The sequence below is a fragment of the Microcaecilia unicolor genome, chromosome 1, assembly GCF_901765095.1.
Source record: "Microcaecilia unicolor chromosome 1, aMicUni1.1, whole genome shotgun sequence".
Lineage (NCBI taxonomy): Eukaryota > Metazoa > Chordata > Amphibia > Gymnophiona > Siphonopidae > Microcaecilia > Microcaecilia unicolor.
The window spans coordinates 246097513-246109962 of NC_044031.1; the positions used below are offsets into that span (position 1 = coordinate 246097513).

At 43.9% G+C, this 12450-nt stretch overlaps 1 protein-coding gene across 3 annotated transcripts in view; it reads left to right on the forward strand.

Moving 5' to 3' along the window:
- The window catches only part of SEMA5A (semaphorin 5A), a 976513-nt gene that overhangs the window by 824856 nt on the left and 139207 nt on the right, over nucleotides 1-12450 (forward strand). The gene's annotated exons all lie outside the window — the stretch shown is intronic.

Genomic DNA, 12450 nt, shown 5'->3' on the forward strand with positions numbered 1-12450 from the left:
CCTGCCCTGGGATGGAGGGAATCTGCTCCAGTTAATTTGGTTTCCTATAATAACTCAATGTCCACCTCTGTAGAGATTTCAGCTGTTTGAAGACTCTTTTTCTTTTGATAGAACTATTGAGGCCACCCACGTTCCAGGTGACTAGTTTAATCTCTCAACTCACCCAACAGTCCTATGACATCAGCATGGTAGTCACTGACACCCCCTGACAGCAAAACATTGTACCCTCAACCCATGAAAACCCCTTGAAATCAACACATTGCATTCCTCTACCCCCAGCTCCAACTCTTTGATGCTTCCTGGCTCTTACTGAAGGTCCCTAGTGGTCTAGAAGGAAAAGGATCAGTGCCTTACTCCATGCGGCTCACAGTACAAAATGGCAGCCTTGACTCCTAGCTGTAGCTGGTAGTACCAAGAGATTACCATAAGAGATCAAGGCCACCATTTTCACCCAGAGCCACACAAAGCAGGAGCAATTGCTTCTGCTAGTCTACCAGAGACCCTTGGTAGGAGCCAGGGTGGTATCAAGGGGTGTGGGGGGGGGTGCAGTGTTCTGCTATCAGGAGTGGAGGGTACAATGTGTTGATGTCAGTTGGGTTGTCGGGGTGGGGGAGATGGTCAGGGACTGCCATGCTGGTATCAGGGTGGTGTTGGGGACTGCCATTCTGATGTCGGGGGAGTAAGGGACTGCCATGCTGATGTTAGGGGGTGTTTGGGGGGAGGGTTCCTGGACATGTGCAGAAGGGGAGGGGGGGGGGGTAAAGGGATGCCTGAATGTTGTGAGCAATGACTTTGAAAAGCTGCTCCCACACACATTTGGAGAAGAGCAGGATATTCTTTTTCTTCCACATGAAAGTTTTTAAAATTGCTGCTTGTACTGGATGAACTATCAAATTCACATGCAGTGCTGCATGTCTTTATGGTGTTTTATAAAAAAAATATCTGCATTTAGCAGAGCATTTTGTAAAATATATTGGAGAACTGTGCAATTCCCCTCTTTACCACCTATCTAAAGTGGGCTTTCACATATTTAGGTGAAATGCAGAGATGTTATCCATGTAAATTTATACATATAGAGGGCAATTCTATAAAGGGTCACCTATACAGTAGGACATCGATTATCCATACTAACTTTGTCAGAGGGCAATACAGGTAATGGGAAATCCAGATGACTGGACAAACCTTATAGGGGCAGGGATTTTCTCTGCTGTGTCCCTGCTCTCGTTGACATCATTTTCTGAGGGGCCAGTGCAGGCCGCAAGGATGAATCTCCAGGAAGGTACAATGAGGAAGATTCAGAGAGGGGGAGGATGCTGGGCCACTGGCGGAGGACTACTACTACTACTACTATTTAGCATTTCTATAGCGCTACAAGGCATACGCAGCGCTGCACAAACATAGAAGAAAGACAGTCCCTGCTCAAAGAGCTTACAATCTAATAGACAAAAAATAAGCAAATCAAATCAATTAATGTGAACGGGAAGGAAGAGAGGAGGGTAGGTGGAGGCGAGTGGTTACAAGTGGTTACGAGTCAAAGGCAATGTTAAAGAGGTGGGCTTTCAGTCTAGATTTAAAGGTGGCCAAGGATGGGGCAAGACGTAGGGGCTCAGGAAGTTTATTCCAGGCGTAGGGTGCAGCGAGACAGAAGGCGCGTTGGCAGTAGTGGAGAAGGGAACAGATAAGAAGGATTTATCCATGGAGCGGAGTGCACGGGAAGGGGTGTAGGGAAGGACGAGTGTGGAGAGATACTGGGGAGCAGCAGAGTGAATACATTTATAGGTTAGTAGAAGAAGTTTGAACAGGATGCGAAAACGGATAGGGAGCCAGTGAAGGGTCTTGAGGAGAGGGGTAGTATGAGTAAAGCGACCCTGGCGGAAGATGAGACGGGCAGCAGAGTTTTGAACCGACTGGAGAGGGGAGAGGTGACTAAGTGGGAGGCCAGCAAGAAGCAGATTGCAGTAGTCTAAACGAGAGGTGACAAGGGTGTGGATGAGGGTTTTGGTAGAGTGCTCGGAAAGAAAGGGGCGGATTTTACGGATGTTGTAAAGAAAGAAACGACAGGTCTTGGCGGTCTGCTGGATATGAGCAGAGAAGGAGAGAGAAGAGTCCAAGATGACCCCAAGGTTTTGAGCTGAGGAGACAGGGAGAATGAGAGAGCCATCAACAGAAATAGAAAACGGGGGGAGCGGGGAGGTGGGTTTGGGGGGGAAAATGAGAAGCTCGGTTTTGGTCATATTTAATTTCAGGTGGCGTTGAGACATCCAGGCAGCAATGTCAGACAAGCATGCTGAAACTTTGGTTTGGATGCAAGGTGAGATATCAGGGGTAGAAAGGTAGATTTGGGAGTCATCAGCATAGAGATGGTAGGAAAAGCCATGGGATGAGATTAATGAACCAAGTGAAGAAGTGTAGATAGAAAAGAGGAGGGGACCAAGAACAGAACCCTGAGGTACGCCGACAGGCAGAGGGATAGAAGTAGAAGAGGATCCACCAGAGTGAACACTAAAGGTGCGGAGGGAGAGGTAGGAAGAGAACCAGGAAAGGACAGAGCCCTGGAATCCAAATGAGGACAGGGTATCAAGAAGTATGCTGTGATCGACAGTGTCAAAAGCAGCGGAAAGATCAAGAAGAATGAGGATGGAATATTGACCTCTGGATTTAGCCAGTAATAGGTCATTGGAGACTTTAGTAAGCGCAGTTTCGGTTGAGTGGAGAGGGCGAAAACCAGATTGTAATGGGTCAAGAATAGCATGTGAGGAGAGAAAATCAAGGCAGCGGCGGTGAACAGCACGCTCAAGTAATTTGGAGAGAAAAGGAAGGAGGGAGATGGGTCGGTAATTAGAGGGACAAGTAGGGTCAAGTGAAGGCTTCTTAAGGAGAGGTGTGACCACAGCATGTTTAAAGGCAGCAGGGACAGTTGCAGTGGAAAGTGAGAGGTTGAAAATGTGACAGATAAAAGGAATAAGAGTAGGAGAGATGGCATTAAGAAGGTGGGTGGGAATGGGATCAGAGGAACAGGTGGTACATTTTGAGGAAGAAAGGAGAAGTGTAGTTTCCTCAATAGTAACTTCAGGAAAGGAGGAAAGGGAATGAGGGGAAGATGAGAGAGGGGAACGGACTAGTGGAGGGAGAGCTGGTGAGGTAGAGAAAGCAAGGTTTATCTTTTGAACCTTGTTGTGAAAGAATTCAGCAAGGGTCTGAGGAGATAATGAAGGGGGAGTTGGGGGAGGGGGCACCTTGAGGAGAGAGGAGGAGAGGAGACAGGGGAGTGATGTGCAACTGCTGGATGGGCCCAGCCCACCCACCCATAGCTAAGCCACTGTGCACTGGTTCGGATAATTGGGCATCCAGATATTTGCTTCGGATAATCGGCATTCCACTGTATTTAGGTACCTTGGGGGCACCTATGGGGAGCCTATTCTATTAAGGAAAGTAGATGCTTATATGACTTTATATTGAAACTAGGTATATACATGCCTATGAAGGCAATTCTATAAAGGGGTGCATAGAAGTACATGCCACTTGCATGCGTTATTGGCACCAATGATTGGCAGTGATGCACATATATGCACTAGGTGTTCATCTGTTTAGGGCAGTGGTGCAGCCAGACCTAACACACATAACAGTATAATTACAGCAGTGGCATATACTTTGCTTATAACAAATGTAAATGCCTGATTAAGCAAAACAGGAAGAACATCTTTTAAGTCTATTTCTCTTCCTTTGGCTCTACTGCTTTCTCTCTATTCTGATGCTGACAAAATAAATTGCCACAATTTCACATTCTACCGAGCAGAAACTCTCACCTGCTCGGTCACATGCAGTCCTATCCTACCACCCCACTCCTCCCTGTAGCCTAGTATCAGCCCTGTCCTACTCCCTACCCACCCACTATGGAATTTTTTCATGCCCTGGGCAACAATGCAGACCACCAGTCCACCCAGAGAAAACCGGCTACACTTATATATATATATATTTTTTAATTTTAACCTAAACACTGCAGAGACCATCCCCACCCAAAAACCCCGAGAGAAAGACAACTTTTTAAAAATTAAGCTGGGCACTATTAAAATTTATTGTTGGGAAATTTCTGGGTAGGGATGTGCTCCTCATTGCCTAAGGCAAAAGAGATATATTTAATGCCTAAATACATCTTTTTTTTTGCCCTTGGCAGTGAGGAGTCTACCCCTGCCGCCAGAAGTCCACCACCAGACCAGACTCGAGCCATCATTTTGATTACAAGAGTAATCAAAACAGTGTCTGGTCACGGTGGTGGGCTTCTGGGTAGGGGTGGGCTCTTCACTGCCTGCCTAGGGCAAAAAAAGGTATATTTTAATCATTAAATATAATTTTTTTGCCCTAGGCAGTGAAGTGCTTACCCCACTCAGAATCCCACCACCACCAGCCAGCATTTTGAGTACAAAAAAAAAAACCTACATGATGTTAAAAAAAAAATATTTCAAATTTTTTAGTGCTGGGCAGCTGCTTGCAGTAAAGTTGCAACTACCACGTGGTGCAGAACAACCTGGCTCCTGTAGCTGACTCAGGCAGAGTGTGTTGTGGACCACCATGGGGCACTACTGGGATGCTAGGGAATGCTAGTGCACTAAGGCACAATGTAAGAGAGCTAAGAAGCCGTGCCTGCTGCTACAAACCCAGGCGGCACAAGCCTTTCCATCTGGCAGTGGCACTGCGGTCCGTGCCCGGGGGGGGGGAGCAGCCGACAGTGCTGCGTGGTCCTGACTCCTGGTGCCTGCAGCTGAGTGTGCAGCTATTTTTTAGCCTATTGAGAAGATGATGAGCCGCGAGAACGAGGCTGAGCGCACTGAGCGGGATGGAACATGAGTCATCAGCACGCAGGGGGCTGAAAAGGAAGAGGACATCACGCACGCTGCAGGTCACCACGCGGGCCTGAGCTGAGATTGGATGGGCCCTTAGCTACGCCCCTGGTATAGGGCATAATGGCAAGGGGCATGTACATGTGGGTGAACCATGAGTGGACCATAAGTGTGTCGCCAAACAATGTGCACAGCTTATAGAATACCATCAGTTGTGTGTGTTGGTTGCGGCATCTGGGCAAGCCCATTTACACCAGCCATTCACCTGGCGTGTAAGTGATCATACCTAACTTTTGGCATGTTTGAGAGGGTTTGCATTATTATTATTATTTGTAGCATTTGTATCCCGCATTTTCCCACCAATTTGCAGGCTCAATGTGGCTTACATTATGCCGTAATGGTGATCGCCATTTCCGGGTAGAGAATTACAAATGATTTTACATTAAGGTACATACATAGTGAAGTATAGTACAGTATGATATTGCATAGAGGTTCCTGAATGATAGAGTAAATTATAGCATAGGTTAGATTGTATTGATCTGACACAGTATGACTATTCTTATGTACTATGTCAGAACAATGGTCCATCTAGCCTAGTATCCTACTTCTATATTCTATAACTTGTAACCTGGATTAGTTTGGACAAGTTCCTGGAGGAAAAGTCCATAGTCTCCTATTGAGATAGGCATGGAAAGCCACTGCTTACCCTGGGATTGGTAGCATAGAATATTGCTACTGTTTGGGTTTCTGAAACAGCAAAAGGAGTAAACAAAACTGAACAAGCTTCACAAAAATTGTAACATATAAAGTGGTGAGAGACAAAAAATTAAGTTAACAAAAAGCCCAAAATAGTGTAACTAGAAAAAGCTAGATAGAAGGCATCATAAAGCAAATCAAATAGGCTATGTGATCTCCTATAACACTAAGCTATTCCAGATCTGCAGCATATCATGTGTATTAATCATTTGCCTCCTAAACTGGACCAAGATTTTATTATTATTAAATTAATTGTTTAATTTTTTACGTTTAATTTTTATCACCTTTATGTATAATTGTATAATAAAAAATCCAAAATCAGCGACCCAATACTTAGCTAAAACCCACAGTGGCACAGCATTGAAGGACAAGCAGCCATGCGATGGGGAGCCCTTACCGCCACCCATTCAGGTGGCAATAAGGGCTCCCACGCTAACATGGCGGTAACTGGGCAGTTCGCGGCGATGCCTGATTACCACCAGGTTACTTCCATGCAAGCCATTTCTGAGGTTTTCTTTTTCCCCCTGGAAATGGCGCACACGTTGGACAGTCCTGACAGAGCAGTCCCGAAAGAGCGTCAGTAAGCCCGTGTTAGGCTTACCACTGCTCTGTAAAAGGGCCCCTATGTTTGTTGTTCCTATTTACATCTTGCATAGCAATTGACAGTGATAATGTGCAATCTTGAAAATCTGTCTGCTTTTTATTTAAGTCTACTATGTTCTCTATTGCAACCTCATTATCGGGATGCCCTATCTTCCCTTTTTTCGTGATATCTTTGAATGATATCTTATTCTGAACCATGCGCTTTTGAGCGACTGTCAGCCTTCCCCTAGTTACTAGTTTAAAAGCTGCTCTATCTCCTTTTTAAATGCCAATGCCAGCAGCCTGGTCCCACCCTGGTTAAGGTGGAGCCCGTCCTTTCAGAATAGGCTCCCCCAGAATGTTGCCCAGTTCCTAACAAATCTAAAACCCTCCTCCGTTCACCATCGTCTCATCCACGCATTGAGACTCCGGAGCTCTGCTTGTCTTTTGGGCCCTGCACGTGGAACGGGGAGCAATCTTTGAGCAGGGACTGTCTTTTTGTGTATGGTGTACAGCGCTGCGTATGCCTTGTAGCGCTATAGAAATGATAAGTAGTAGTAGCAGTAGTAGTACCTAGGAGCCTAAATTTGGCTTCCAGAACCTCCCTCCCCTATGTCATTGGTACCTACATACACCAAGACAGCCGGATCCTCCCCAGCAATATCTAAAATCCTATCTAGGTGAAGCGTGAAGTCCGCCACCTTCGCACCAGGCAGGTAAGTCACCAGGCGATCCTCATATCCACCAGCCAACCAGCTATCTATATACCTAATAATTAAATCACCAACTACAACAGCTGTCCTAATCCTTCCCTCCTGAAGACACATCCTCGGTATGAGGTTGTAAAAGCCCATGTAGCTTTTACAACCATATGAGCCTGATATACTAACCCACAGGATTTCTTGTGGGTGAATGGCTTTGTTTGTGATAACATTTACTACTTATTTCACGAGAGTTGGATAAGAAACTTTCATGCAAAAATTTGCTCCGAAACCTGTGCAAAAAGATGACTACACCTCATTGTAATTATCTCTCATGCTAAAACCCAGCCCACAAAGGCATCGTCATGGGCTGGCTTTCTCAGATTTCTGAATTAATGATCTTCTTTGCATGATGTTGCATTGCATTAGCTCATCAGTTCAGAATTTGAGAAAACGTTTGTGCATCGCAAACCATATTCAAAATTGTACTGTGTGCAAGGGCTAAAACTTGCACATTTTTGTTTTTTCACAAAAGGAGCTTACGGATTTTTTTAAAATATGCATTTGGTGCTTTTCTTAGCTTTTCGCATATTTTGCACCAGAAACCCTGTTGTGAAAATTCTTTGCAATTCAATGCATCAGCCAATATAAGTAAATAATGAGGGATAAATATTTGGAGAAAAATCTTTTCATCTTAACATATATTATGCAATGAAATTTGAAGAAGATATATGCAATTAAGGTAAGGTCATGTTTTGAAGCTTTACCACTAAGGTTAGGACCGAAGATAACAACCCAGAGCTTAAGAAGAGTATAAATCTTCATGATACAGCAGAACTGCACCTTGGGGAGCTTAGAAAACCGAAGGTCAACAAGAAAAACCTTGAAATCAATACTCTGAAGCAAAGGGATCAAGTGAAGCATAATGACAGCTGGCATAGACTGCACTTGATACGAGCTTATGCCAATTAAAGACCATTGCAGTCAAATTTAGATCCATCTGAAGTGTGGAATCAGGAGGCTTAAGCTGCACACAAATCACCTTCTATAATAATAGGGACAGGCAAATGGTGAGCAAGTGAAACAGCTGAAGGTACTGTCTGAGGAAAAAAAGGGGCCCTTTTACAAAACGTTTTGTACTTACCGCATGGAGAATTCTACAACAGTGCCCCTGTATATAGGGACCCAGGGGATGCATAGTTGGCCCCTATTCTGTAAAGGAAAGTAGGTACCTATTTCCATTTACAGTATACTAGTGTAACCGGGTATATATGCACCTATAATTCAGGGGTGAGCACTTACACTAGCCATAGAGCTGGGCATAAGTGCTCAGACTCAATGTCAAAGATTCACATGCAACTTGTGATAGTCTATCAGTTAGATGTGTATGTGTGAGTCCTGTCCATGCTCCACCCAGATTTTGCCTGTGTACACCTTACCTATGAAATACATGCTATGTAAGGTACACATATATTTACAGACGAGCACTTAGGCAGGGTTTTGTTTTTGGAATTTCCATGTGTATTTACACATATATGCACATATAGGCTGTTACTCTAAACATTTACTCTCGTAATCAGTATGGAAATGTTGATACCCACTTTATAGAATTACCCTCGATGTGCCCAAAATATCCCGTGGTAACTGTAAAACCTGTATGGTAATTGTTGGTGGAGTTCTCTGTATCTTCCCATACAGATACTGACTGCATTGTAAAAGCCTATATCATGTGTTAAGTACACTGACAACGAACAGCAAGTAACCATCCGCTAACTGCAAGGTACACTCTGTGCCCATTTCCCACCCAAACCCACACATTTCCCACTCCATTCCAGGATCTGCAGTTAGTGAGTGACAGTTACTGACTACTTCACACAGTAACTGCTTACTCCAAAGCTTTGGTGACTTGTAGTCCCAGTTGCAGAAAAGTATTGTCACACTACAAGCATGATCTATTCATCAAAACCATTCAAATACTTAGGGCTGAATCTTAGTCATGCAGGCTTTGCTCATAGATCTTTCAGTATGCCTTTTTCTTCTCAGAAACGACCAAATGCAAGCCATTTGGTCATGGGAGGAGCCAGCATTTCTAGTGCACTGGTCCCCCTGAATGCCAGGACACCAACCAGGCACCCTAGGGGGCACTGCAGTGGACTTCATAAATTGCTCCCAGGTACATAGCCAGAGTGGGTGCAGCCAAAACAGAATGGGTGTGGCTGGGCGTGTACTAAAATCTCCCTCTCAAAAATCGGGACCCCTTGGCAGCTCTGCATGATGATGGATAGAAGGAATAAAGTTAAGGGGGGTAATACAGTCTTCTTGGAGAAATAAAACAGATAGGGAGGTGGCCCACAGAACAGGGCAACCGGGAGATAAAGCAGCTAGGAATTGTATGCTCTCTCACTGGACGCCAGGCTCTGTTGCCAAAGGCCAGCTACATACTCCTTGGGGGGAGGGGGAAAGAGGGAGAGGAAGCTAGCTGGTGGTGGTAGCAGCAATAGTACAAGTGTCTGCAGCAGCCAAAAGTGAAATTGCACTAGTGGCAGAAAGGCTGTATAGCAGCAACAGCCTTAAAAGTAATGTTGTAAAGGAGAAAATTAATAAAGAATTAAATAGAAAAAAAAAACAAGCCAAGGGGGGAACACTCAGGCAGGCCAGCAGCACCAGAAACAGCTCAAGGACAGGGCAGCAGAATGCATTTTTGACTGAGGAGGGGGGACAAAATCCACCCCAGTTCCCACCCAGATTTACTTAGCCAATTTTATGTAAATGATATAGAATATAATCACATGGACATTCCAGATCAACCAATAAAATTCTCTCAACAAGGGGTATAGAACAGAAGTAGAATGTTTCACTTGACAGCTCAACATACAAACTCCGATGCCACATCAGTAATAGCAACACAAATTCCCTCCACTTCCAGACACTGTGTAATGTAAGACAAAACCTTGCAAACTCATTCAGAAGCTTACCACACATCAGGCTCATTTTGAAAGAGATGGACGTCCATCTTCAGACATAAATCGGAACATGGACGTCCATCTCCCAGAGACGTCGAAATCGGTATAATTGAAACCCAATTTTAGACGTCTCTAACTGAAGTCTGTCGCAAGGACGTCCAAATTTCAAGTGGGCATGACAGAGGCGGGACTTGGGCGTGCCTAACACTTGGATGTCTTTGAGCCATAATCGAAAAAAGCAGGGACGTCCTAAAGTAAAACTTGGATGTTTTCACCCAGACGTGTTTTTATTATGAATAAGGCACAAAAAGGTGCCCAAAATGACCAGATGACCACCGGAGGGAATCGGGGATGACCTCCTGTTAGTCCCCCAGTGGTCACTAACTCCCTCCCACCCTAAAAAAACATCTTTAAAAATATTGATTGCCAGCCTCTATGCTAGCCTCAGATGTCATACTCAGGTCCATGACAGCGCATGCAGGTCCCTGGAGCAGTTTTAGTCAGTACTGCAGTGCACTTCAGACAGGCGGACCCATACCCCCCATACCTGTTACATTTGTGGAGGAAACAGTGAGCCCTCCAAAACCCACAACAAACCCACTGTACCCACATCTAGGTGCCCCCTTCACCCGTAAGGGCTATGGTAGTGGTATACAGTTGGGGGTAGTGGGTTTGGGGGGCTCAGCACACATGGTAAGGGAGCTATGTACCTGGGAGCAATTTATGAAGTCCACTGCAGTGCCCCCAAGGGTGCCCGGTTGTCCTGGCATGTGAGGGGGACCAGTGCACTACAAATGTTGGCTTCTCCCACGTCCAAATGGCTTGCGTTTGGACGTTTTAGACATCCAAGGACATTCTTGGTATTTTCGAAACTAAAGATGGACGTCCATCTTTTCCAAAAATACGGTTTTCCCCGCCTCCGGATTTGGACGTTTTACAAAGACGTTCAAATCCCAAATTGGACGTTTCTTTCAAAAATGCCCCTCTAAATCAACTCCAGGTTAAGATTTTAAACTGCACTAACCCTAACTATGAAAAGTTAGCACTGCAAATGTTCTAGACCACTACACCTTCAGGGATCAAGGGTGCAGATCTTTTATGAAGCATAGAAGGTGCAGGGACTCTTTTCCAGTTGGAAAGATGGACCGCTGAGAATCCTATATGCAAGCTTGAAACAAATATGTAGATAAAATAAATGAAATGGAAAGCTAAAGAAACCACACTGTGAGCAGTAGAGCCCTGAAGAAGGAGAAACAGTAGCACTAATGCTATGATTCAAACAGCCAGAACCCTAGCTATTAATCCTGGAAGAATTCCACTCAAAATGAAAATTTCAGTGTAAAAATTTTGAAATGTTTTAAAATTCTGCACTTTTTATTTGTATTTTTTGTGTGTGCAGGATTTCCCTAATCATAAGACCTGGCCACTTTTCCAGCATTTTTCTTCCCCATTAGTATTACTTTCCAGGTTCCACCTTCCCCCCACAATATTTAGAATATGCTTAGGCATTATTCATGCGCGTAAATTACGCTCATCCATTTATGCCAACAAAAAGCTGGGGTAAATCCCTGCACGTAGATTTATGCACACTGGCCCATATTTCATAACATTGTCTGTAGAGCTTGGAGTGCACATGAAACACCAATTTCCACACCCCTAAACATGCTGCTTTTTGCTTGCGCACATTAGAATTTAGGTGAAGTACATTACAGAATACACTTAGCAATGTACCCTCATAAATTCTAATTTTTGCCAATTAGTGTTATTGCTTAAGAGCTTTTAACACTTAGCAGCTTCTTAAAACAATTAATCTATGCGTGTAATTATAAAATACGCCTAGATTTAAAGAGAACTGCGCATAACTCAAGGCGCACTATATAGAATGATGTTTCTCTCATATATACTATCTGCTACCTCATTTGCTTATTTCCGATCTGAGGAAGAAGGGCAACCTTCAATAGGTAATCAAGAAATGTATTAAGTTATGTCCAATAAAAAAGGTATCATCTTATTTTCTTTTCCATGTTTTATTTTGTTTGATTTCTATTGATAACCTTTAAGAGTGGACTAACATGGCTACCACACCTCTCTACTTAGAATCCAGGGGATACTGTTCATCAGTCAGCCAATCTTTTCTCTCTAGGATTTTAATAATTCTGAGTAAAAGGCAATAAATGAGAAAATATATATAAATCATTCAACTACCACAAATTAAGCTAGCATTCTAGGCAAGATTAAAATCTTTAAAAAACCACTATTCTGAAAAAGGCTTTTGCAGACTTTTGCAGCATAGGTTTTGCAGGTTCGGAGGTTTAGCGTTTGTTTAGCTTAAATGTAAATGAAATTCTATGGGCCCTGTTTACTAAGATGCACTAGCATTTTTAGCGCATGCTAAAAATTAGTGCGCACTAATGTTTAGCGTACGCTAAAGACATTAGCACGCCTACAGTAAACAGGGCTCTATGTTTGAATTATGTTTTACTACTCCAGCAAAAACTATTGAGAAATGACAGAAAGAAGTATGGTGTATGTTTATTTGTTTCTGCCAGCCAGACAGCCAGATCCTGTGTTCCCTTCACTTGGACATTAGTGAGTTGAAAGATAGGTCAA